Raw genomic sequence first — 27686 nt, forward strand, 5'->3', positions numbered from 1 at the left:
TGAGCATGTTTCCAAATTCGCAAGATTCAGCGACACAGAGGCCTAGTTCTTCTAGTGGCCCCGGACTGGCCAAGAAGACCCTGGTACACAGACATGAGAAGACTACTGGAAGGGAATCCTCTACGCCTGCCTCCACACAGGGACCTGCTGCAGCAAGGTCCCATCCTCCACGAGGATCCGGCTCAATTCTCTCTTACGGTCTGGCCATTGAGAGGGCTAGACTGAAGAAAAGGGGATACTCGGAGCCGGTTATAGATACACTCCGAGTACGCAAGTTCTCCACATCCCTAACATATATCAGGATCTGGAGAGATTTTGAAGCCTGGTGCGACTCTCACGGCACCAAGATTCCTATCGTTTTGGACTTCCTGCAAGATGGACTTTAGAAGGGTCTGTCCCTCAGCTCCATCAAGGTCCAGGTAGCAGCGCTGACTTGCTACGGTCCCAGGAGTGATGGCAACACCATTGCCAAGCACCCAGATGTCTCACGTTTCCTGAAGGGAGTCAAACACATTCGCCCGCCACTGAAGTGGCCAGTGCCCTTGTGGAATCTCAACCTAGTATTGGAATTTTTGGCGGGATCGGCCTTCAGGCCCCTTCGAGGCCTGTCCCTCCGTTTGTTAACCTTGAAGATGGTGTTCTTGCTGGCTGTGTGTTCAGCGCGCCGCATCTCAGAGCTACAAGCACTATCCTGTCGTGATCCATTTCTCAGAATCACTCCAGAGGCTATCCATCTTCGCACAGTTCCAGCCTTTTTACCCAAAGTGGTCTCACGCTTTCACCTCAACCAAACCATATCCTTGCCTACCACGGAAGGTTTGAAGAAGTCAGAGGAAGGTCGAATGCTACGCCATCTCGACATCGGCAGACTGCTGCCAGATACCTGGAAATGTCAGAAGCAGTACGAAAGACGGACCACCTGTTCGTCCTGCACAGCGGGAAGAAGCAAGGGGAAGCGGCCTCATGGCCAACCATCGCCCACTGGATTAAAGAAGTTATCAAGGCAGCCTACATAGAGGCGGGAAAACCACCACCTCTACAGGTCAAGGCCCATTCTACCAGAGCACAGTCGGCCTCTTGGGCAGAAGCTAAGCTGCTGTCGCCTGCAGAGATATGTAAGGCGGCGACATGGTCCTCCCTCCATACCTTCTCCAGATTCTACCGTCTGGACGTCCAGGCTAGGGAGGACACAGCATTTGCGAGGGCAATCTTAAACAGTCCTCGGGCAGCCTCCCGCCCAGTCCGGGAGTAGTTTTTGTACATCCCATTTGTTTTGAGTCCATCTGCTACACGCTAGGAAATGTTGAGATTACTTGCCTGATAATCTCCTTTTCCTTAGTGTATGCAGATGGACTCAGCATCCCGCCCGGCTGCCGGTATACATGGGGATTCACCGACTCACGGTAAGCCATGTTTTCTTATATAGGGCATCCACCCTGCCGGGTGTCAACGCCTTCCGGCTGAGTACACTGGCGGTCTCCAGCTACCATCAATTGGTCAGGGTAATCCTGTTGATTAATCGATCGGTCAGTCACACATATATCCATAAAGCTTTGCAAGGAAGATTACTGATTTGCGGCACTTCCTGTGGGGGTATATGTACCCGTGCTGACGTCAGATCCGTCTCCAACTGCTAGCACGAGCACACTATACTCATTTGTTTTGAGTCCATCTGCATACACTAAGGAAAAGGAGATTATCAGGCAAGTAATCTCAACAATGAATCAGATGCTGATGACACAGGTTCTAATCTGCACCATATTTTACCATCTGTTTTGCTTCTATTTATTGGATAGTAAAAACGCAGACTTGTTTTAAAAGGAAACTTAGTTCTTACCTGTTAATTTTCGTTCCTGTAGTACCACGGATCAGTCCAGACAGTGGTTGAGCCTCCTTTCCAGCAGGTGGAGACAGACTAAAACTTGCAGGATGCCCTATATCAGGACAGAGCCTATCCTTTCACCCTTCAGTGTAACGTATGTCAAAGCAGAAAACAATAAAACCAAGAATAGGATCAAGCAAGTAACCCAAAAGCTCAACGGAGCAACCATAGAATAATGTAGAAGCATAGTATACCTATACGCTCTTGCATAAACTTGGTATAAAATAACCACCAAGGCTTCCGGTGTAAATGCTCAGTAATCTTGCACCAAGGAAAATATGAAATCTGCAGACCTGCAAGAAAACAAGCTTCGAGAGGACAGAAGACAGACAGGGAAGGGCGTCTGGACTGATCCGTGGTACTACAGGAACGAAAATTAACAGGTAAGAACTAAGTTTCCTTTCCTGTACGTACCCGGATCAGTCCAGACAGTGGGATGTACCAAAGCTTCCCTAAACTGGGTGGGACCGAGACAGTCCCGCTCGAAGCACTTGCCGCCCAAAGGAACCGAACACTGGAGCGTGTACATCCAGACGGTAGTGCCGAGCAAAAGTGTGCAGAGACGTCCAAGTGGCAGCCCTGCAAATCTCCTGTGGAGAGACTGACTCTCCGCCCAAGAAGTAGCCTGAGAACGCAGAAAATGGGCTTTCAGACCCTCAGGAAGTGGACGACCTTGACAAAGATATGCCGAGGAAATGGCGTCCTTCAACCACCGCGCAATCGTGGTCTTAGAAGCCTGTTTACCCCGGTTGGCACCACTCCAAAGGATGAAGAGATGGTCCGAAACGCGCTGCTGTAAAAAGGCTAAACATGAAGGATATACACCCTCAACGGGTCTAAGCCTTCCTCCCTACATCATGCCTCAAAAGCCTTCCATACACCATGGAAGTGGACAGTCTCCTGGTCTGAAGTAAAGTGGATATTACCGGCTCAGAGTACCCTTTCGATCTTAAATGCCTCCTCTCAAAAGCCAAGCCACGAGACAAAAGTGATCCGCCCGATCCAAGAAGATAGGGCCTTGCCTCAGTCTCGACAGATGAGATAGCCTGAGGGCTCCCATCCATGACAAGCTGGATCAGATCTGCAAACCACGGCCGCTGCAGCCACTTCAGCACCACAAGAATCACCTTTCCTGGATGCCTCTCAATGTGCCACAACATGTGGTCTATTAATGGCCTTGGAGTAAACCCATATAGCAGAGTCCGTGCCTACCATGGAAGAACCAAAGCGTCTATGCCCTCAGCCCCAACTTCCTGTCTTGTGACTGATGAACCTCGGCATTGCATTGTGATGCCATTAGATCCAGCTGTGGGTTGCCCAGCGAGCTCTGATGAGATCCCCTGACAATTCCCATTCTCCAACTGTTGCCTGTTGGGATAGTCTGCCTGCACACTGTCCACTCTGGCCACATGATGCCGCGATCCCTGCAGATGCCCTTCCGCCCAAAGAAAAAGCTCCTGGGCCTCAAGAGCTAAAGCACAGTTCTTCATTCCACCCTGGCGACTGATATACGCCGTCGTCGCATTATCCGAGAATGCTCTTACCACTTGACTTCGGACCTGAGGAAGGAAAGCCATCAGAACCCTGCATACCGCCCTTGTTTCCAAGCGATTGATTGACCAGGTTGCTTCTACTAGCAACAACTGACCCTGGGCTGTCTGCCCTTGACAGACTGCCCCCCCCCCCCCCCAACTAGTGAGGCTGGCATTCGTGGTCACCAACCACCAGTCCAGAGTCTCCAGGTCCATCCCTTCCTCCAAATTGTGACAAGAAAGCCACTACAATAGATTGGACCTGGATTCCTCCTGTAATGGTAATGGCTGCTGATACTCCTCTGACGACGGACTCCACCATGACAGCAGGTCCTGCTGCAGAGGCCTCAGCCAGGCAAACACCCACGGCACCAAATCTAGTGTAGATGCCATAAAACCAAGAACCTGTAAATAATCCCAGGCCTTAGGAACTGGCAGATGTAAAAACCGCAGTACCAGTGACTGAATCTTTTCCACCCTCTCTGGGGTGGGAAAGACCCTGCCAGCCCAGGTATCAAACCGTGCTCCCAGGTAGTCCAAAGACTGACTTGGCCCCAAGTGACTCTTGGCCAGGTTTATCACCCAGCTGAGCGACTGTAACGTTTCCATCACCCGGCATCTTGCCTGTGAACACTCCTCTTCGGACTTTGCCCAAATGAGCCAATCGTCCAAATACGGGTGAACCAGAATCCTCTCCCTTTGCAGGGCCACCACCACATTCAACTTCGTGAATGTGTGAGGTGCCATAGCTAATACGAAAGGAAGGGCCTGAAATTGAAAATGCTGCCCCGGCACTATGAAGCGCAGAAACTTTTTATGCTCCTGCTGAATGGCTATATGCAGATAGGCTTCTGTCAAGTCCAAGGATGCAAGAAACTCTCCTCTTTGGACTGCTGCGATTACCATCTGCAGCGCCTCCATTAAAAAATGCAGAATCCGCAGCGCCATATTGATCGTCTGTAGATCTACAATGGGCCAAAAAGCACCCTCTTTCTTGGGACCACGAAGTAAATGGAATACCTTTCCTCACCCCCTCTCTGGAGTAGGCACCAGCACAATTGCGTCCAGGTTCTGCAAGTGGTGGAGAATATCCTGGATGGCCTTTAGTTTGTTTCGGGATGTGCAATGGGACATCATAAAAGCCTCCTTTATCGGATGAGAAAGTTCTAAGGCGTAACTGTTTATCACCTCCAAAACATACTGGTCCAACATGATCTTGGCCCATTCTTCACAGAAAAGGGACAACCTCTCTCCTACTACTTCCATTGAAGAGTGGACCTGCCCGACTTCATTGTGAGGCATTTCCACCTCCATGGACAGACTGGAGTCATCTCTTTGAGTCCTGTGGACACCCTGAAAGTCTGTTTCCTTCCTGAGATCTGCGTCTGCCCTGAGCCTGAGATACTCTTGCCTGAATGAAAATGCTTCACCTCCCGAAAATGGGAGCGTGGGGGAGGGCAGAGGTCTTCTTGGCCACTTTCTTATCTTCCGGCAAGTTGTTGCCCTTGGATTCGCCCAGAACATTCATCAATTGCTGAAGAGCAGCTTTCTCTTAAAATGGAGATTACAAAGTTGGGGTTTGGACCAAACATCTGCCACCCAATTTTGTAACCACAGAAGCCTCCTTGCTGCTACCATATTTCTGGTCGATGTTCGGACCATGTCATAAAGGCATCTGCCACATAGGCCACCCTGGCCTCCAGCCATGCCGCCTGATTGGAGTTGCCATAAGCAGACCTTTCTCCTGCGCCTTCTGCACCCAGCACAAACAGGCCTTCTGCATCAGGCTAGCCAAATCATTGCCTGGAGGCTTAACGCTGAAACCTCAAACATTCTTTTCAACTGGATATCCTTCAAAGCAGCAGACCCTGCTACTGGAATAATGGTCTTCTTGGTAATCGCATCCACATTAGGGAACCTCAGTAACTCCAAGGTCTCTTCCATTAGCGGATACAACTTCACCAATGCTCTGCTGACCTTTCATACGAGCCTCCAGGGTATCCAATTCCTGGTTTACCAGTTTCTTCAGCAAAGTAAATGCTTCTAGCAGTCCCCGTAGGCCATCCAGTACTAGATCCACCCCCTCATTATCCAAATCTTCCTGGGTAACCTTGATACCCAGCTCCCCCAAAACCTAGGAAATGAGGTATCTTAATTCCTCTTTCTGGAACAGCTGCATGACCCTGGGGTCATCACCTTCTGAAACCGGTACTTCATCCGGGTTGACCCATCCTTAAACACCCCTGGGTCATTAGCTGGGCTGCTCACTGTGAGGTCATCCCCTGGGATCATCTGTCGAATCACTTCCAAGCACAAACAGGTCATCTGGATCTTGACCAACTGCGTCATGGTCCTCTCCATACTCTCCCTCCCCTGAGGGAGATGCCAATGCAAGACGCCAAAGTAAGGACCACCCAGCTGTGGCCCTCTTGGACCTTTTTAAAGCACACTGTGGCTTCCTCTCCAGGGGCCGCTTCTCCCCAGTTCCCCATCTGGCCAAGTAGTTCCTGTGGAGGAGCAGCACGAAATCCTCCAGATGCCCCTCATCCCAGGGGCATTCCCACTGGGGAAAGAAGAGGAAAGGGATTCCCTGGACCCTGCAGCAGCTGCTGCTTGTTTGCCACATGCCTCCCTGGAGCTGCATCTTCAGCCCCCATGGGAGGAACCAGTGCTGGTCCTGATGAATGAATGACCCTCCGGGCACCCGCAGCCTCCATGGAGATTCCTTCACCACCCAAGGAACAATCCCAGCATAGCACTCCTGAATTGAGCTGTTTCAACTGTGTGCCACAGGCTCTGCACACTTTCGCGTGCTGTGATGCCATCAGACCTACCACATGGCCGCCGCATTTCAGACACGCCTAAGGAGATCCCTGCTACAGCCCTGATGGGCTTCCCCGACTCACCTCGGAACCATCAGCAACTTCGGGCAAACAGCACAACTCTTCCTCCACACAAGTGGAGCCCCGCTGCTACCCTGCTCACAACAGTTCGGCTAGCTCCCGATCTAATTTTTTTTTTTTTTTTTAAAGGAGCCACTGACAAAGAAAGGAAAAGTAAAACCAAATACTTTCCCGTTGCTGGCCACCAAAAGGGGAAGAGGCTCTTTGAGGATAAGATGGAGCAAGGACCCCTGGCTATAAGACCCCCCGAGATGATGTAGGCAAAAACAGTCCAGGGATCACCAACCCCGCACTCGCCTGGCTCCACCTTTAGGATGGTCCACAAATTTCCAAACACCTCAGGGAGCTCCAGAAGATTATTCTGTTTCTAAACTTTTTTTTTTTTTTTTTTTTAAATTTTAAACTACTCTAACCAGACTACAGGTTTGCACCTTTACCATCTGCTGGAGACAGAGAAATACTGAGGGACTGCAGGTGGCGCACTCAGTTATGTAGCAGTGCCTCAAAGTTTTTGTTCTCTGCCTCCATCTGCTGGTAGAGATGCAAAGCCCACTTGTTTGGACTGATCTGGAGTATGAACAGGGGAAACTGTTTTGATTTTCCTTGTTTGGGAGGTGGGGGGGGACGACGACACATAGATTAAGCCTTTGTGGACAGGAGAGTGAGCCTTTGTTCAGGGGAGAGGGAAGTGAGGCTGATGCAGATTCTGTTTTGGGTGAGAGAGGGGTAAGAGGTTGACACTGCTCTTTCTTTAACTGGAGGAGGAGCAAGACCAACACAACTTTTGTGCTTGGCTTTGCTGAATATCTATTGTACAAGTGTGTTGCAATCTGGTTTGAAGAAAGGTGTTACCCAAAAACACAAAATTACTATACAGCCACAACCTATTTTCTTTAGCAACTCATACTCTTAACATGGACACTGCACGGCTAGATTAGAAAAACGTAGCAATTATTTGTGCAAAATTTAATGTTATAGAAAGGAAAAAGAAAAGCTTTGCCATTAAAGTGGTGCCACCCAGAGCTCTGGGAAGCAGATGCACCAGCTGCTCAGTTCTGCCTTCATGCCCCCCCCTTCCCCGCCTCCTTCCCTGCCCAAGGAATATGTAACATGAAACCTCGGATCTCCACAAGCTCCAAAAAACAAAAAGCCACTGAGGCAGAGTCAGCAGCTGGCTGTCAGCAGCAAACCCAGAAGAGAGAGAGAGAGAGAGAGAGAACGAGAGAGGCGCGCACACACACACAGAGCAGCCAGAGAAAGGGGCAAAATGGGGGCCTACAGTATGTGAAAAAAAAAAAGAGTGCGCAGTGCAGAAGGACAAACACTGCTCCCGGGGTAAGGATCTTTTCTTTGTCCACCTTCACTAATCCTCTGCAGCATCTCATGGCTAGCTCTCCTGCATACGATAACATCTTTCCTGTCTCTTTGGTGCTCCATCGCAACAAGTTAGGAGTGTTAAGGTTGCTAGACATCACAGAGAGGGGAAGGGAAGCTGCTACTTTCAGAACCAGCCTAAAGAAGAGAAAAGTTTCAGCTGTGATCAGATTAAAACGGATTTGCTGGAGGCTATAATGTTGTTTGTTGAACTGTGGGGGCTTTAAACGGAACGAGTGCTGGCAAAAGCAGAGCAGCAGCCCCCTTCAGCTGCGGCATGAGCTCCGTTTCAGCATTTTTATTCCGTTTGTTATTGATTTCCCAAGAAGTATAACAAGATTTCAACACAAGGAGAGTAACAAGATTAGTAAAATAAGTCCCAGTTAGCATTCATGCATAATACTCGATATTTCAACATGCTGTTGCTCCTGCAGTAAAAAGCCTATAGTATCAAATACAGGACAAATGCTAGTATTAAAGCCCACTACAAAACAACTCGAACCCCCACGGACTGCACAAATCGTCCATAACTAAACTGCTCCTCCAGCAGTGAGAAAAAAAAAAAAGTTTCAGCCACAATTCCGATGAATTAATAAGAGATAAGAGTTCGAGGGGGGAGGGGTCTAATATCGATTAACTGTTCATTATCAAGAAAGGCAGACAATATATAACACGCCTGACACCTCTTTCCCAGGTAAGCTTCTCCATGCTAGCACTTCTTTATAAAAGCAGGCCCAAAAGGCCTGATACCAAGGTCAGTGCTAAAAGAAATTACCTGGCAAAAGACGGACAAAAGTTGGAAGGGGAAAAAAAAAACCCAAAACCTTGCTGGTTATTTTGGGGTGCTGTCACGCCGATACACACCGGGCTTTCCTGTTTCTACTAAGGCTATATTAGGATGGCCCCTCCATCCGCCCCCCACTTTGACTCCAAATGTGTGTGGATGTTTTGTTTTTTTTAGCGCTCCAGCTACTGCGGGCACAGGGAAGGGAACTTTCAAAGGCACTTCCATGGGTTAAACAGCGCTTTATCCGCGGAAGCTTACTGGCAGCGAGCAGAGGCATTCCCGCGAGCAGCGCCGGGGAGGGGTTTGACTTGCGTGCTTAGTTTTCAATTTTTCAAAAAAAGCACGAGCATAAAAATTCTCCCCGAAAAATGTCTGCGCAGAAATTAGCAGGTGTAATTGTGGGTGGGTCATTTTGTTGCCCAATGTTCAACGGGTGAGAGAATGCGTGTGCTTTCCCTTTAAAAATTGAACTTGTGCGCATATTTGATTTAAAACTGATGCAGGGCGTTACAAAATTATCCCCAAAGAGAGCAATTTTCAAAGCTGTTTCTGTGGGTTAAAGCATTTGATCCACAGACGTGGGCTTTTGGAAAATTGCTCACCCTCTCCGCGGATACAATTAGGTGCCTTCTTTTTTTGAGCACTCGTGTTACATTTTACTCGCATTCAAAGGTATTCCGTGCGGTTGGGGGTTAAGTCAGGGGGGGCAACGTCGGGCATGGCTTTGGCTGAAAAAAAATATGCAACCGCAGAGAAACCAGGCACAAATCTCTGCGGGAATTCTTTCCTGGGGCAATAATCAAAGCAAAACTACCTGTGAGGTTTTTGTTTTGATTCTTAGGGGCAAACCCCAGGAGTAAAACCTTCCTGTGGAATTTACACCAAGGTGGGCAGCGGGATTACGACCCCCCCCCCCTTAAAAAGGTTTGTGGATAACATCTATGTACAACAATAAGAGGTACTATAACCACCAGTAAATTACTCATTGAGGAGTGGATTTTCCAAAGCACGTGTGTGAATAACATGTTATTTTGCACACGTGCACAGGCCTATAGAAAGTTACCCCCGGGGGAGAGGTACAGGTACCTGAAAGAGAGCCAGGGCGTGGAAAACCATTTCCATGCGCGCTTTCTATAAATCGAAAGTACACATGCAAACACGGGTGTAAACACACCTGCTCCCATGCGTGTGCGCCTGCCAATTTTCAAAGCAGATTTACGCGTGCACATCTGCTTCGAAAAATTATGGCCGAAGCCCGAGCATACTTTGTAAATGCGGATTTCAGCCGTCAGCGCTCTCCCAAAGTAAACAAAAAAAAATCCCTACTTTTATTGGGAGCAAAACGGGGAAAGAAAAACCATTGTGCTGAAAAGCAGAAAGCATCAATTCTGCTGCGGGCACCTATGTATGCCAATCCCACACAACAGAGAGGATAAAGAGGTAGGACTGGTAGCCTTCTAGTGCTTACGGTCTAGAATCAAGGGCAGTAAAGTGAATAAACACTCACCCTGACCTCATTATACAGTGTCTGTGTAATGTTAATAATGCAAACCAGTTAGGGTAGATTCCTCCCCTCCCAGAGGATTTTACTGTCGGCACACAGGGGACCGCATTTTTGCTTTTCTTCTGTAATGGTTTGGAAAGAGACAAATTTAACACCAGGAGGAATGAATTTTCGATAATCTACTTATCAGAGTTGTGGCAAGACCTGAAGTGAGCTGTTCATGCAAGGAAGCCCCCATGTGTCACAAAATGGAAGTTGAAACATTATAGGTGGAAGAATGGCCAAAATTCCTTGAGGGTCGATGTGCGAGACTGATCAGCAGTTACAGGAAATGTTTAATTGAAGTTATTGCTGATCAAAAGGTGGTGCCACCAGCTATTGAATGAAGGGCTCGCAGACTTTTTCACACAAAGGTGCATTGTTTAATCTTTTTGCTGAATAAATATTCAAAATATCTCCCTTTTTGTCTGAGTTGTTGAATAGGGTTACCTGTCTCTTTTATCAGGGTTTAGATTAGGACCTATTCATGTTTTGAAAATAAATTGTGCTAAAATGTAGATCATCCTAGGCAGTTCACAAACCTTTTCTCAGTATTGTATATTTTATTATATATATATATATAAAAGCCCTGAGAACATTTTTACAGTAGGTCACTAACACGGTTTCACTACTATGGCCCAGAACAGGCAAAGGGACCGTATAAGTTTAGAACTTCAATTTCTGTAATCAACAGAGCTTTAGTTTCTTTCATTGACTAAAAATGCCTTTTACAGCGTTACAGGAATCATGGTGCGTTTCCGACTGTTTGCTCTCTGCTGTCCTTGGCTGCTGCTCGCCCTAAAGAAATGCCAGTTAAAAAGAACAGAAACAAAATAAGAGTTTCAGCCAACTGCAGCTAAACCGGGACAAAAAGAAAAACACCCTCCTGTACGTCCCAGGCCACGATCCTGCTTGACCCAATGTGCTTTGCTAGGATTCTGACAGATTTGTGCATCTTTCGCCTCTGTGGACATACAACTCCCTTATAAGCCCAATAGTTAAAAACGTGACAGTAGCAATCAAGGCTGATGTCACAGTGTTTCCTTTGATGTGAATTTGCTCAAATTCTCTCTAACAAGGCTGAGCACATGTTCCTATGGCTCCTAATGAAGAGATACATTTTGGGATACAGAAACAAAAGCATCTTGGGGGTGAGACATGGAGCTGACGCGGAATAGCCATTAAGCAGAATAGCCCTTGGAGGACAAAATAGAGTCAGACGCTGCCCTTTATGCCAGCTTGCATGAATTGCTGTGGCTAGAGCATGGAGCTGTGAAATATTAAGACACAACTTCCACTCCCTTCCCCATCAGATGCTATGTGGCCCCCCTTGTTACTTAATCTTCCCTGAGCCCAATATCCAGTGGCATGGAGAGCAGCAGAAGCTAAACCCTAACACTTGATTTGGCTAACTCTACCCCAGGGATGGGCAATTCTAGTCCTCGAGGGCCGCAAACCGGTCGGGTTTTCAGGATATCCCTAATGAATATGCACAAGAGAGATTTGCATGCACTCTGCCTCAGTCATATGTAAATCTTTTTCATGCATATTCATTAGGGATATCCTGCAAACCCAACCGGTTTGCAGCCCTCGAGGACCGGAATTGCCCACCCCTGCTCTACCCGGATATCTGGTGGCACTTATCCAGCTAACAGTGCTGCTGAATATACCCGAATAAAGTTATCTGGTTGAGGTTAGGCCTGGCCTTCACCCCAATCAGGCTTGTCTGGATATCTTGAGCCAGACAGCGCTGAATATCTAATGCAGTCTGGCTAAAGCTTTGCTGGGCCCTCCAAACTCCACCTCTTCTTATGCAGGTAAATTATCTGCCTGCTGAACTGGGGGGAGGAGGGCGTTTGTAAAAACAAAGATTTATCCAGGTTTGAACATCGACCTCTCTGTGTTTAAATGTCTCTTGTGGTGGGAAACCCCACAGCCATGGCACAGCCTCTTGTACCGCACCACAAAGGGAATAAGAAATACGCTTCGGTGTTTAAAATAAATTTGGTTTCTGCTGAACTACTCGCACAAGAGATTTTCTGTGTCAGGTTTGCCATTTCTGGCTTTCTTTTTTCTTAAGCCTTACTACGCCATGAAACCAAGCCTGCCTGCACATCCCTGTCTCTGGTGCCTCTCTCTTTTGATCCTGTTAAACTGGAAGGGGTGGTGCTCCTTCTTCTGTCATCTGAGTATCCTCAGCACAACACTACACTACTTTAATTAGTGGGTTTGTTTCGCTAGCATTTAAGTTTGAATTCTGAACATAGGTAACCTCTCCCCGTCAGGGTCTCCACCCTCTGTTTCTGAATCTCTCTCTCTCTCTTATTAGTCTGAAACACTTGCAAGGTGGCTTTCAAACGAGAAAAGAAAAAAAAAATCAGATCTGGTGAACAGCGGATGAAGAAACGGTCAGAGTTTTCCTGGCAAGGAGAGCGGGGAGAGAGTTGGCTCGCAGCTCTTCCAATAGTGAAGAGGAAGAAAAAAAAAAACAAAAAACCTCCTTCAATTCAAAACATATGTCTGGAAAATAGGAAGAAAGAGTCGTTGTTGGAGTTCCAGAATGCACACTAACTTATGTGAAAACAGGCAGGCTCAAGAAAAGGAATTGCCATTTGGATTCTGCAAAAGAAGGGCTTGACAGCAGATACCAGCGAGTCCCTTCCAGCCTTCTTGTTTATTGTAAGGGTCGGAGAATTAGAATGGAGACGAAGATGGAAGAATTCTCTTCATTTTGACCCTGGCAGGTTCCTCCTGCTCAGATGGAACCAGGGCTGGGATCTGGCACCATGAACCTTCATTCGTGACTATTTTATATCTCCTCTCAACTAACTGTGGACCAGTTATTGCAGCGAAGGTCCTCGGCTGGGGACCAGGTGCCTGGGCAATCATGGGTCCTAAATCTGGCCACTAGGTGCTGCTGTTGCACAAGGACTATAACTCCCTCTCCCTGGAGGCTGCGAATGGCCATAGTCTGGGGTGAGTAGAAGCAGCATGGGATCTATTTACTGTTTGGGATCCTGCCAGGTGCTTGCGACCTGGATTGGCCACTGTTGGAAACAGGATGCTGGGCTTGATGGACCTTCAGTCTGACCCAGTATGATAGCCTTTTATGTTCTTAAGTCAGGAATCGAATCTGGGTCCCTCTGAATGGCAACAGGTAGTACTGGCCACTAAGCCACTGGATCGGACTACACAAAATTAGTTTTCGATACATGTCAAACTGATAAACAAAGGAATTTTAAAAAAGTAATAATAATTAAGTGCAATCAACTAGGTTACAACATAATTGGAAGCTTTCTGATGGGAGGCATTACTTTGTGTCTGTGGTCTAATCCTATAACACAAACACCCTTGGTCTAATTACTGAAATAACACCAAGTCATTTAACAGCTATACACACACACACATATGTGTCATATATATATATATATATATATAGAGAGAGAGAGAGAGATTTGATATTCTGCCTTTCACCAATGTGGGCTACAACAGATTTTAAATCAAACAGTCGCAGTATATTAGTCGAGGATCCCCAGTGTACTATGGAGCCACATGCGGTTCAAACACTTGATCTGAGACTGTGAACCAGACAGGAGGGAGAGGCGCCAAAGGAGAGGGTATGACAAACGTGTGGCTGAAAGAGTCTTGTTAGGCCCGGCCATGGGGATGGAGAGGTGGCGGGAGGGAAGGGAGCATGTCAGGAGAGAAAGGGAAAAGTATCTGCAGCTGGGGAATCTAAAGGAGGTTATATTTGGGGGTCAAACATGTATCTAGATAAGGGAACATGACCTGGGGGCTATGATTTTCAAGATATTGGGAGTTTCCAGATAATAGATCAGATAAAAGGTGCTGAAATAAATATCAAGATACACTAGCTCCTCTAAGTGGTCTCCAAGGTCTACCCACCAGGTCCGGTTTTCAAAACAACAAAATACACAAATTACCGGGTTCCTTAAATCTCATGTCTAATGTACATAATGCCACCAATCCAAACAGCTAGAATACCAATGTCAATTTAATAACCTTTCTATAAGTAAATTTAACAATTGTAAAAAAAAAAAAATTAAGGTTTTGAGAAAAAACTAAACAAGATAAAGTACTGTTTTTAAGGAATGTGGAAAGGGAAAACCTGAGACTGCACCAATACAAAATTTAAAATTTTGTAGTTTTCAGGGAAATATCGAATTTCTTCGATACTTCAATGCCTTCAAAAGAGACTTTATAAGCATCTGGACAGACGGCTTTATCCCGGCCCAAGAAAGTCAAAATCTTTAACGAAAGAACGCCAACAAGGCCATGTTTCACTGTGATCCATGCTGCTTCAGGGCCCACGCTTGAGAAGACTTTAAAAAAAAGTTATTTATAGAAAGTTATTAAAACTGACAATGGTGTTGGGATTGTAATGTACATGCTGTACATATACCTGACAAATAGCAATTGGGATATATAATGAAAGCTAGACCTGTTGGCAGACCTCAAGGTCTGGAAGCAGACACTGTCTCAAATGCACACTGTGCTGACTTTATAGGATTAACTCATTCTATTTACATTCCTGCAACAAGTTGGTGTGTTTAAAAAAAAAAAAAAAGCAAGCACTGAAAGTTTTTGCCATTGGAACCCCATCCAGCTGTAGCCATTTCATTTTAATTGATTTATTTAATCGGTCCTTTTGCTTTGTGTGACAGCAATGCAATGGCGTTTCTTGCACCACCGAAGATTTCAAATCCTCTGAAATCACCGAGCAACACACCCACACATACAACTTCATTTTAACAAAGTGACCTCCCATCCAGAGCATAGCTCAAAATGGCACATGTGGAGATTACCACAAATTTAAATCCGCATAGGGTAGCAACCAAAATGACCAATTAGTTCCAAATCATTGAAGAGCAGCATGTTTTCTAACTGCCTAAAGCATTCTGGGATTTATTGCCCAGAACGCTCAATAGGAAAAAAAAAAAAAAATGACAAGACAACCTTGAATGCTCTGGAATAAGAGATACATAAACAAGACTGGAAGAGCCTTTGTTAAGAGGGCTTAGAAAAGGTTTTGGTTAATCCATAACACCTTCCTCTACTAATCCTGAGGTTAGGCCGCCTGCTTAGTAAGAAATGAAATAAGATCAGTTTGCAGATTCTCCTTCCATGCGTTTCCAAAGTTTTCAAACTAGTAGAGAGCCAGCGCGCAGCCTAGCAAAATTGGCAATAAAACTCTAAAGAGTTCCCGGGTGCTTTTGGTGTGGGATTAGTCGCAGGAAAGAAAGTTGCAATCTCTCTCTGGCTTTCCACTGCTGCCCAGTAAGTACTTTAGGATAAGTTTTAAAACTTTCTGGTGCCCAGACACGCATGTAGAAATGAAGGACATGTTGGAAACTATAAAATGACAGACTGCTATAGATAAATCAAAGATCACACCCCGATGATTTAAGTTTACTGAAGAGGATGTTGGGGAGGTACCCGTAATGGAGAAGGTTTTCATGGGTAATGATTCAGATGGACTGAATCAAATCACGGTGAACCTAGAAGATGTGCTAGGCCTGATTGACAAACTGAAGAGTAGTAAATCACCTGGACCGGATGGTATTCACCCCAGAGTTCTGAAGGAACTAAAAAATGAAATTTCAGACCTATTAGTAAAAATTTGTAACTTATCATTAAAATCATCCATTGTACCTGAAGACTGGAGGATAGCAAATGTAACCCCAATATTTAAAAAGGGCTCCAGGGGCGATCCGGGAAACTACAGACCGGTTAGCCTGACTTCAGTGCCAGGAAAAATAGTGGAAAGTGTTCTAAACATCAAAATCACAGAACATATAGAAAGACATGGTTTAATGGAACAAAGTCAGCATGGCTTTACCCAGGGCAAGTCTTGCCTCACAAATCTGCTTCACTTTTTTGAAGGAGTTAATAAACATGTGGATAAAGGTGAACCGGTAGATATAGTATACTTGGATTTTCAGAAGGCGTTTGACAAAGTTCCTCATGAGAGGCTTCTAGGAAAAGTAAAAAGTCATGGGATAGGTGGCGATGTCCTTTCGTGGATTGCAAACTGGCTAAAAGACAGGAAACAGAGAGTAGGATTAAATGGGCAATTTTCTCAGTGGAAGGGAGTGGACAGTGGAGTGCCTCAGGGATCTGTATTGGGACCCTTACTGTTCAATATATTTATAAATGATCTGGAAAGAAATACGACGAGTGAGATAATCAAATTTGCAGATGACACGAAATTGTTCAGAGTAGTTAAATCACAAGCAGATTGTGATAAATTGCAGGAAGACCTTGTGAGACTGGAAAATTGGGCATCCAAATGGCAGATGAAATTTAATGTGGATAAGTGCAAGGTGATGCATATAGGGAAAAATAACCCATGCTATAATTACACGATGTTGGGTTCCATATTAGGTGCTACAACCCAAGAAAGAGATCTAGGTGTCATAGTGGATAACACATTGAAATCGTCGGTTCAGTGTGCTGCGGCAGTCAAAAAAGCAAACAGAATGTTGGGAATTATTAGAAAAGGAATGATGAATAAAACGGAAAATGTCATAATGCCTCTGTATCGCTCCATGGTGAGACCGCACCTTGAATACTGTGTACAATTCTGGTCGCCGCATCTCAAAAAAGATATAATTGCGATGGAGAAGGTACAGAGAAGGGCTACCAAAATGATAAGGGGAATGGAACAACTCCCCTATGAGGAAAGACTAAAGAGGTTAGGACTTTTCAGCTTGGAGAAGAGACGACTGAGGGGGGATATGATAGAGGTGTTTAAAATCATGAGAGGTCTAGAACGGGTAGATGTGAATCGGTTATTTACTCTTTCGGATAGTAGAAAGACTAGGGGACACTCCATGAAGTTAGCATGGGGCACATTTAAAACTAATCGGAGAAAGTTCTTTTTTACTCAACGCACAATTAAACTCTGGAATTTGTTGCCAGAGAATGTGGTTCGTGCAGTAAGTATAGCTGTGTTTAAAAAAGGATTGGATAAGTTCTTGGAGGAGAAGTCCATTACCTGCTATTAAGTTCACTTAGAGAATAGCCACTGCCATTAGCAATGGTTACATGGAATAGACTTAGTTTTTGGGTACTTGCCAGGTTCTTATGGCCTGGATTGGCCACTGTTGGAAACAGGATGCTGGGCTTGATGGACCCTTGGTCTGACCCAGTATGGCATTTTCTTATGTTCTTATGTTCTTATGGGCAGAGATCTGTGGTTGGCTCTCCTGAATTCCATCCTCACATTATGCTGTTAAACACATTTTTTGTGGTTACTCTCTGGGTTTAGGAGTTTTTGTGAGCTCCTAAATTTGAAGCCAACTTAAATAGCTTTTTTAAGATAGCCTTTGAGAACAGGACTTCTCTGCATGCATGAGGATGTTGCGATATATAATGCTGGAGTGACACTACAAATTGATATATTACATTAAACCGCAACAGGACATCAGTAACACATCAACCCTTTGCTTCCTTCCTGATGTAATCCTCTGTTTATTTCTATTTTCATACTCCAGTGTCCTTCTGCTTCTTCCCATCTCATGCTGTTCTTTGCAAGTCCATCCAGTAACTTGCACATGCCAGTTTACGCCACAATTACAAGTGCTTCCAGAAACAATTTCTGGATACATTTTTCAGATGGTCCGTAGGTCAATCAGGCCTACCCTACATAATTTTTCAGATGGTCCGTAGGTCAATCAGGCCTACTCTATATAATGCACCAAAGCCATATGCTATTATTGGGCTCATAGAATGGATGTGTCGACTTTTTCTGGGATGCAAGATAAAAAAAAATTCTAGGAACAAAGTTTGCAATATACTGCAATGCAAAATTTGGCCACTCATTTTAATTATTTCCCCTCTTCCCTTTATAAGCCAGTGCAAGATCCTGCTGTGTGTCAGGTAATGCAATCTTGAAATACTTTTCAAAAACCAAACCAAAACCCAGATGATATTCTGGCTGTGGCAGTTGGTGGTTAGTGAGCTGACAGGGCAGCAGTCTCCAATACTTTCATTTTTTTTCCAGCGATCTGGAAGCGAGCAGCAAGAACCAAAAAGCAAGAGCCGTGAAGCTGGCTAAAACTGCATCCTTTCCCAAGCAACAAACTACCAAAGGAGTGGATCCAGGAGAGGAAAGGCCCACCTGCTCGGACAAGGAGCTGCAACAGGGGTGCATGTGGATGCCCTAAGTTGCAGAGATAGCATGTCAAGAGGTCAGCTGACAAATCGGTCAGCGGGGCACCGTAGCATTTAAAGGCAGTGAAAGGCAGGTATGTCAAACCAAGGTGGTCGACTGGCAGTTGGCCAGTAAATGAAGTAGCATTATTTGGCGACATGTTTACTCTCCCACAGGACAGTGTCCAGTGGAAACCAATGACTGTGAGTCTTTCCATTTCAAGAAATATCTAAGAGCACTGACTGTACAATCAGTCAAGGGAGTTTCTTAATTTGGGGACTGGGAGTGTTACTTTAAACATTAGGATTTTTTCGTCACTTGAATGTTTAATTTTGTTAATTAGATCTGATTATTTAATTCAATTGATTCTTTGACTGACAATTTCATTGGCCACTTACTGGATCCTGGATAAAACTATTTACAGTGAACTCTTTGCAATTGTTCTTAGCCAGTTCGTTACAATATTTCACAAGTCTGAAATGGTAGCCAGTCACAGGTATCGAGATTAGAACATAAGAACATAAATTGCCATACTGGGTTAGATCAAGGCTCCATCAAGCCCAGCATCCTGTTTCTAACAGTGACCAATCCAGGCTATAAGTACCTGGCAAATACCCAAAAACTAAGAATATCCCACGCTATTGATGCCAGTAATAGTAGTGGCTATTTTCTAAGTCCACTTAATTAATAGCAGGTAATGGACTTCTCCTCCAAGAACTTATCCAAACCTTTTTTAAAACCCAGCTACATTAACTGCACTAACCACATCCCCTGGCAACAAATTCCAGAGTTTAATTGTGCGTTGAGTGAAAAAAAGAATTTTCTTCTATTAGTTTTAAATGTGCACATGCTACCTTCATGGAGTGCCACCTAGTTCTTCTATTATCCGAAAGACTAAATAACAGATTCACATTTACCCGTTCTAGACCTCTCATGATTTTAAAGATCTAGATCATATCCCTCCTTAGCCGTCTCTTCTCCAAGCTGAAAATTCCTAACCTCTTTAGTCTTTTCTCATAGGGGAGCTGTTCCATCCCCTTTATCATTTTGGTCTCCCTTCTCTGTACCTTCTCCATCAAAACTATATCTTTCTTGAGATGCAGCAACCAGAATTGTACATAGTATTCATGGTGTGGTCTCACCATGGTCTCCTCCATTTTATTCACCATTCCCTTCCTAATAATTCCTAACATTCTGTTTGCTTTCTTGACTGCCACAGCACACAGAGCCAACAATTTCAAAGTATTATCCACTATGATGCCTAGATCTCTTTCCTGGACGGTAGCTCCTAATATGGAACCGAACATTGTGTAACTATTAGAGATGTGAATCGTGTCCTCGATCGTCTTAACGATCGATTTCGGCTGGGAGGGGGAGGGAATCGTATTGTTGCCATTTGGGTGTGTAAACTATCGTGAAAAATCGTTAAAATCGTGAGCCGGCACACTAAACCCCCCTAAAACCCACCCCGACCCTTTAAATTAAATCCCCCAACCTCCCGAACCCCCCCCCCCAATGCTTTAAATTACCTGGGGATCCAGCGGTGGTCCAGAACGGCGGCGGTCCGGAACGGCCCCCTCAATAGAATCGTGTTGTCTTCAGCCGGCGCCATTTTTCAAAATGGCCGCCGCAAAATGGCGGCGGCCATAGACAAAAACGATTCGACGCAGGAGGTCATTCCGGACCCCCGCTGGACTTTTGGCAAGTCTTGTGGGGGTCAGGAGGCCCCCCCAAGCTGGCCAAAATTTTCCTGGGAGTCCAGCGGGGTTCCGGGAGCGATTTCTTGCCGCGAATCGTTTTCGTACGGAAAATGGCGCCGGCAGGAGATCGACTGCAGGAGGTCGTTCAGTGGGGGTTCCGGACCGCCGCTGAACGACCTCCTGCAGTCGATCTCCTGCCGGCACCATTTTCCGTACGAAAACGATTCGCGGCAAGAAATCGCTCCCGGAACCCCGCTGGACTCCCAGGAAAATTTTGGCCAGCTTGGGGGGGCCTCCTGACCCCCACAAGACTTGCCAAAAGTCCAGCGGGGGTCCGGAACGACCTCCTGCGTCGAATCGTTTTTGTCTATGGCCGCCGCCATTTTGCGGTGGCCATTTTGAAAAATGGCGCCGGCTGAAGACAACACGATTCTATTGAGGGGGCCGTTCCGGACCGCCGCCGTTCTGGACCACCGCCGGATCCCCAGGTAATTTAAAGCATTGGGGGGGTTCGGGAGGGTGGGGGATTTAATTTAAAGGGTCGGGGGTGGGTTTTAGGGGGTTTTAGTGTGCCGGTTTTCCTGCCCTCCCCCTTCCCCCGATTTATGATTTTTTAACGATAAATCGGGGGAATTGGTATTATATCGTGGCCCTAACGATTTTTTGACGATTTAAAATATATCGGACGATATTTTAAATCGTCAAAAAACGATTCACATCCCTAGTAACTATAGCATGGGTTATTTTTCCCTATATGCATCACCTTGCATTTGTCCACATTAAATTTCATCTGCCATTTGGATGCCCAATTTTCCAGTCTCACAAAGTACTGCAATTTATCACAATCTGCTTGTGATTCAACTACTCTGAATAATTTTGTATCATCTGCAAAATTTGATTACCTCACTCGTCGTATTCTTTTCCAGATCATTTTATAAATATATTGAAAAGAACGGGTCCTAGTACAGATCCCTGAGGCACACCACTGTATACCCTTTTCCACTGAGAAAATTGACCATTTAATCCTACTCTGTTTACTGTCTTTTAACCAGTTTGTAATCCACGAAAGGACATCGCCACCTATTCTATGACTTTTTACTTTTCTTAGAAGCCTCTCATGAGGAACTTTGTCAAATGCCTTCTGAAAATCCAAATACACTACATCCATTATATACTATATCTACATGTTTATTAACCCCTTCAAAAAAGTGAAGATTTGTGAGGCAAGACTTGCCTTGGGTAAAGCCATGCTGACTCTGTTCCAGATGTTCTAGATGTTTCTAGATGTTCTGTGATTTTGATCTTTAGAACACTTTCCACTATTTTTCCTGGCACTGAAGTCAGGCTAACTGGTCTGTAGTTTCCCGGATCGCCCCTGGAGCCCTTTTTAAATATTGGGGTTTCATTAGCCACCCTCCAGTCTTCAGGTACAATGGATGATTTTAATGATAGGTTACAAATTTTTACTAATACGTCTGAAATTTCATTTTTGAGTTCCTTCAGAACCCTGGGGTGTATACCATCCACTCCAGGTGATTTACTACTCTTCAGTTTCTCAATCAGGCCTACCACATCGTCTAGGTTCACCGTGATTTGGCATCTCCCTAACATCCTCTTTAGTAAACACTGAAGCAAAGAAATAGTTTAATCTTTCCGCTATGGCCTTATCTTCTCTAAGTGCCCCTTTAATCCCTCGATTATTTAACGGTCCAACTGACTCCCTTGCAGGCTTTCTGCTTCGGATATATTTTTTTAAGGTTTTTACTGTGAGATTTTGCTTCTACGGTCAACTTCTTTTCAAATTCTCTCTTAGCCTGTCTTATCAATGTCTTACATTTAACTTGCCAGCGCTTATGCTTTATCCTATTTTCTTCTGTTGGATCCTTCTTCCAATTTTTGAATAAAGATCTTTTGGCTAAAATAGCTTCTTTCATCTCACCTTTTAACCATGCTGGGAATCATTTTGCCTTCCTTCCACCTTTCTTAATGTGTGGAATACATCTGGACTGTGCTTCTAGGATGGTTTGGTTTTTTTTAAACCATGTCCATGCCTCTTGCACACTTTTTACCTTTGTAGCTGCTCCTTTCAGTTTTTTTCTATTTTTCTCATTTTATCAGTTTCCCTTTTGAAAGTTTAGCGCTAGAGCCATAGATTTACTTACTGTCCCCCTTCCTGTCATTAATTCAAATTTGATCATATGATTACTATTGCCAACTGGCCTCAGCACCATTACCTCTCTCACCAAATCCTGTGCTCCATTAAGAATTAGATCTAAAATTGCTCCCTCTCTCATAAGTTCCAGAACCAATTGCTCCATAAAATTGTCATTTATTCCATCCAGGAACTTTCTCTCTCTAGCATGTCCTGATGTTACATTTACCCAGTCAATATTGGGGTAACTGAAATCTCCCATTATTACTGCACTACCAATTTGGTTAGATTAGAGATGACAGAAAACTTGAAGGTTGTCTGGCAGGCCAAGTGTTAACTTCCACTGATTTATCCACCCCCTTAAACTTGTACATTAGAAAAATTGGCATAGTTTCTGATGCACTACAAAAAAAAATCTGCACAGCTATGAAGAGAACACATTAGGTATCCTATCTAAAAGGGAAATCCAGATTTCAACATATCAAAATATGGAAAAGAAATTCTGAATTCTTCAGACTTGGAAGCCAAAAAACATACCAATCTGTACAAACTTTCAGTCAATGTTTCGATATAAAATCTAATTATTTAAGCATTTCCCCCCTTGCTTGAGTGATCTCAGGATCACAGTGTCCAGCCTTTTCAAAAACTGCTGCACTTTTAACTCCTACTGTCATAATGTAATGCCTTACATTTGATATTGCTTTATGATGTTTACGCTATGTAAATCTGAGGTTTCATTATTTTTGTGATCCGCTTAGGACAAATGTTGAAGTTGGTAAAATATTTAGTCAGGTGATATGCTGTCTATAGTTGGTAAAGGAGCTTCAACGTCTATGTCAGCCTGCTGGAGTGAAATTTCACTAACAGTGATCTGCATATTCTAGAGCACAGAATTCAGAATTTGTGACTATTAATTGGTGCCCAGAATTCCAAGCAGGACGTCAGAAGAGCTTTTTGCCAGTGTGGATAGAAGAAAGAAGGTGTTTAACATTTGAAAAAGAAAAAGAAGCAGCTCTGCTTTTAGGTGGCAGAAAATACCTCGGGTCACTGTCAGCTCTCAGCAGTTTCAGTGTACGACTAAAATGGTAATTTATCAAGTTTTCTAGGCTTTTTGTACAATTCTGGTCGCCGCATCTCGAAAAAGATATAATTGTGATGGAGAAGGTACAGAGAAGGGCAACCAAAATGATAAGGGGAATGGAAGAGCTCCCCTATGAGGAAAGACTAAAGAGGTTAGGGCTGTTCACCTTGGACAAGAGACGACTGAGGGGGGATATGATCGAGGTCTTTAAGATCATGAGAGGTCTTGAACGAGTAGATGTGAATCAGTTATTTACACTTTCGGATAATAGGAGGACTAGGGGGCATTTCATGAAGTTAGCATGGGGCACATTTAAAACTAATTGGAGAAAGTTCTTTTTTACTCAATGCACAATTAAACTCTGGAATTTGTTGCCAGAGGATGTGGTTCGTGCAGTTAGTATAGCTGTGTTTAAAAAAGGATTGGATAAGTTCTTGGAGGAGAAGTCCATTACCTGCTATTAAGTTCACTTAGAGAATAGCCACTGCCATTAGCAATGGTTACATGGAATAGACTTAGTTTTTGGGTACTTGCCAGGTTCTTATGGCCTGGATTGGCCACTGTTGGAAACAGGATGCTGGGCTTGATGGACCCTTGGTCTGACCCAGTATGGCATTTTCTTATGTTCTTAACCCTGGATATGGGGAACACCCACTGCTTCAATGTTACAGTGATCTTCTGGGCTTGGAAAACTTGAGGACGTTCTGAGCGCTTGCTACAGGGAGACTGAAGACTAACAGCACATGGTTTGCTATCTCCCATGACTGCAATGTGGGATTTACATTTTTTGTTGGCCTACATACTTTATCTTTCTTTAAGCATTAAGATATCCTAGGGAGGAGGGAAGGGAGGTAACATTCATACACACACATATGACGAGAATATTTAGTGGCATCTGTGTGTCTGTACATGTGTTAATTTCAAGATGTGTATACAAACGAATGAAGTGCTTGTCTGTGGGGAAGAAGGGCAGGAGAGCGAAGTGGTGTCAGAAGCACAGTGTTGATATCATTAAGGCATTCTGATTTAAGGACCACGATGACGGACAAATCAACCAATTCGTGTTTAGTGATGGTTTAGCACATTTTTGTGATCGCAATCTGAGTTTTGAAACAAGATCCTTACTCACCATTTTTGCATAGAAAATGATATGAGAACAAACCCTCTCCCCCCAGGAGTCTCTTTCTTGTGAGGGTAGCTTGCATTTCAAAAAGGGGCCTGCAGTCACAAAAAAGGGGCATAAGCCATGGCCCAGGATGTGGATTGCTAGGACAGAATAAAACTGGTCCATTTCAATTCAACAACCTATTCATGTACCTAAATGTTCTTCATGCAACCATTATAGCAGCAATTAAATATGTAGTACAAATCACCCTCTCTCTCTCTTTTCTTCTTTAGAATAATAAAATACAAGATTTGGTAAGCAGGATAGAAATGGCTTCCCAAAACCTGTCCCAAGACCTGAAGACGATTGGACAGAAATTCCTGAGTAAGATTCAGGAACTCCCTGAGTCAGGGTTCTTCAACATTATTGCGTTTACCGTTCTTCTTCTGTTCATTGGTAAGTAGTGCTCCAGATACTAAGGAAAGGGTTTAAAGGGACACATGCCACCTACACGCCAAGGACCAGATATTAAATATACTTAATTTCAAAGAAACAATTCAAAGAACATGTTCTCATAGATCAGTGAGGTCTGCTGTTTAGATGATGCCTTGGATTTTGATATGATTTGGTATTTTGTCTGCATGGATGAATATGTTCTTGGGAAATAACAGTCAAACTAGTTCTAGGTGAAAACATTTTAATGGACTAACTCAGTACATCTGGGGCTAATTCAGTAGCCTGGAGAGCATAGCTCGGGAAAGCTAGTCACAGACGTAATGAGTTAGTTCAATATATTGTTGACCTAATTTCTACATATTCACGTGAATTAACATTGCGACCACAAGATTTTGCTAGGGAAATAAGTAAAGGCCTCCATACACATCATGCTTATGCCACATTACAATTTTGTCTAGACTTTATTTAATGAACTCCTTTTTCTTATTAAACTCTAAACCAAAGCTCCCCCGCTGAATAATGCTATGAGCTTCCTGGGATATTAAGTTCCACATTTAGCCTCCCAGGAACTTTAGTGATCTTGCCCCTCTTCCAGCGGAGTGGAACTTGGCTGTTACTAGCATGGAAGAAAAAATTATCACCTCTCCCCCCACCACAATTCAGACAAAGGGACTGTGGAACTGGCTACCAGCAGCAGGTGTGATATAAGGAGAAATGGATGGTAGATCCACAATACAATGGGCACTGCCCAAATTTTATGCCCGAGGTTCAGTGGGAATGGCACAAAAGAAAGAGAAAGGAAAAGCTGCCCTGAAGAGCACCAGAGTGTATTACACACTGCCGACACCACTCTGTGTGTTTTAGAGGGCAACTTTCAAAGCCATTTATGCAGACTAATAGTGATTGCCATGTGTACACTGGTTATCTGCAAGTTCCACAATGCTTGTACCATTAGCCTCATTTAGGGGAGGTGTTCTGGAGGGGTAGGGGAGGAGAATGTTTGGGACAGGATAGAAAACTAGCATGTTTAGATTATATTTTCAAGTCTACGTGCATTATTTTCCGAAGATGTTCTTACCTGGCACCAAGAGCAGTTGAAAGTGTCCGAGTACTTGATATCCATGACAAATTTCAAAATGACTCTCATTTGCCCACAAACTTAAAGGTGATGCAGAGTCCTTGAGTAAAAAAGGCACCTACAGATTTGGCTCATGCGGAGAGTGTGAAAACTGCCCCCTTCCGCCCCCTACCCACCCACCCACTAGCCCTTTCAGCTTGAGTTTATTGAACAGAGACAGCAGTAATGAAATTATCCTCTCACATTTCTGTCTCTAGATGCCCCAATATGAAGTTAACACAGGCAGCAGCATCTTCTTCTTGCTGCTTTGATGGCAATTAACCTCTGTTTGTTTCCAGTAAACCAGAGTTTCTCTTTGCATGTTAAACAGAAGCTGATCAATTGCTCTCTTCTCCCGTTCCTCTTCCTAGTTGCCGTGCTGCTGATGGTTGTAATCGCCTGCAGCTACTACTGTTGCGGAGCTAATAAGAAACACAGGCTCATCAAGGTTGAGCCAACCCCGGATGTATGAAGACCCAAAGAAGATGTTCCGAGGAAGCAGCTGGTCCTACCTGCATGGGCTGGCACTCAAAAGAACCAGCTCCCTACCACCGTCCTCCAATCACCACTGTTATGTCAGCTCATTCAAAGTCACCTTAGTAACACCATTCAACAGAAACAACTGGTGAGAGGGGAAAAAAAACAAACCCAAAAAAACAGAGTCTCGTTGGGATGTCTGCCACAGTCCGTCTTTAGACCCCCAAAAAAAGAGACTGCTACTTTCTAAATGACTGCGCAAAACAAAAAACAAACATTAACTTAGCATCCAAATACAAGAACTATAAAAAAAATGTTAAAGATACTGGAATAACTGCAAATAAAACCATATTTACATTTTCATTGATGACAGCTAAAGAAAAGAACAAGCAGACACAAACTGTGTGGAGGAACCAAGGATGAATTTTATATCTCTGTCTTCCACTAGTTACATTTTTCACTTTACTATTTCAATCCCTTATCATCGGATTTTTTTTTAATTATTTAAAGAGACTGGAAATACATTTTATGGACATGACAACTAAAAACAGGATCACCTCTTTCAGTTCTGATTGTGGGGAGAAAAACTACTTTTTTCAGGAGATTGCAAACTAAATATTTCTTTTGAGATTTGTTTTATGAGGAATTCCACAATTTATTGTTCCTACTGTGTACTGTACATTTGGCAGTACTTATATTTTTATTGGTAAAATGGAAGAATTTTAAAAATATAAACAAGTTATGGATGCTAAGATTATCCTGACAATGTCATTTACTATTTCAATCCCTTATCATCGGATTTTTTAAAATTATTTAAAGAGACTGGAAATACATTTTATGGACATGACAACTAAAAACAGGATCACCTCTTTCAGTTCTGATTGTGGGGAGAAAAACTACTTTTTTCAGGAGATTGCAAACTAAATATTTCTTTTGAGATTTGTTTTATGAGGAATTCCACAATTTATTGTTCCTACTGTGTACTGTACATTTGGCAGTACTTATATTTTTATTGGTAAAATGGAAGAATTTTAAAAATATAAACAAGTTATGGATGCTAAGATCATCCTGACAATGTCATTTACTATTTCAATCCCTTATCATCGGATTTTTTTTTAATTATTTAAAGAGACTGGAAATACATTTTGGGGTAGATTTTTAAAAAGAGCGCGTTCGCGTACTTTTGTTTGCGCACCAGGCGCAAACAAAAGTACGCTGGATTTTAGAAGATACGCCGGCCCATAGGCCGCCGGTGCGCGCAGACCCCCGGGACGTGCGTAGGTCCCGGGGTTTTTGGAAGGGGGCGTGTCGGGGGGGGCGGGACCCGATGACGCGGCGTTTCGGGGGCAGGGCGTGGTGTTTCGGGGGCGGGACCGTGGGCATAGTGCCGGCCCGGGGGCG

The 27686-nt window shown here is 44.2% G+C and overlaps 1 long non-coding RNA gene across 3 annotated transcripts; it reads left to right on the forward strand.

Moving 5' to 3' along the window:
• Positions 1-7474: 7474 nt before the first annotated feature.
• LOC115090880 lies at positions 7475-27172 on the forward strand. Of its 3 annotated transcripts, none has more exons than XR_003856538.1 (5): positions 7475-7652; positions 12351-12997; positions 18048-18291; positions 24529-24691; positions 26180-27172. It is a non-coding gene; the product is annotated as an uncharacterized LOC115090880 (long non-coding RNA). The 3 variants fall into 3 exon arrangements; XR_003856537.1 differs by lacking the exon at positions 12351-12997 and adding an exon at positions 22934-23134; XR_003856536.1 differs by lacking the exon at positions 12351-12997.
• The last annotated feature ends 514 nt before the right edge of the window (positions 27173-27686 follow it).

This window comes from Rhinatrema bivittatum, chromosome 4 (assembly GCF_901001135.1).
Source record: "Rhinatrema bivittatum chromosome 4, aRhiBiv1.1, whole genome shotgun sequence".
Classification (NCBI taxonomy): Eukaryota; Metazoa; Chordata; class Amphibia; order Gymnophiona; family Rhinatrematidae; genus Rhinatrema; species Rhinatrema bivittatum.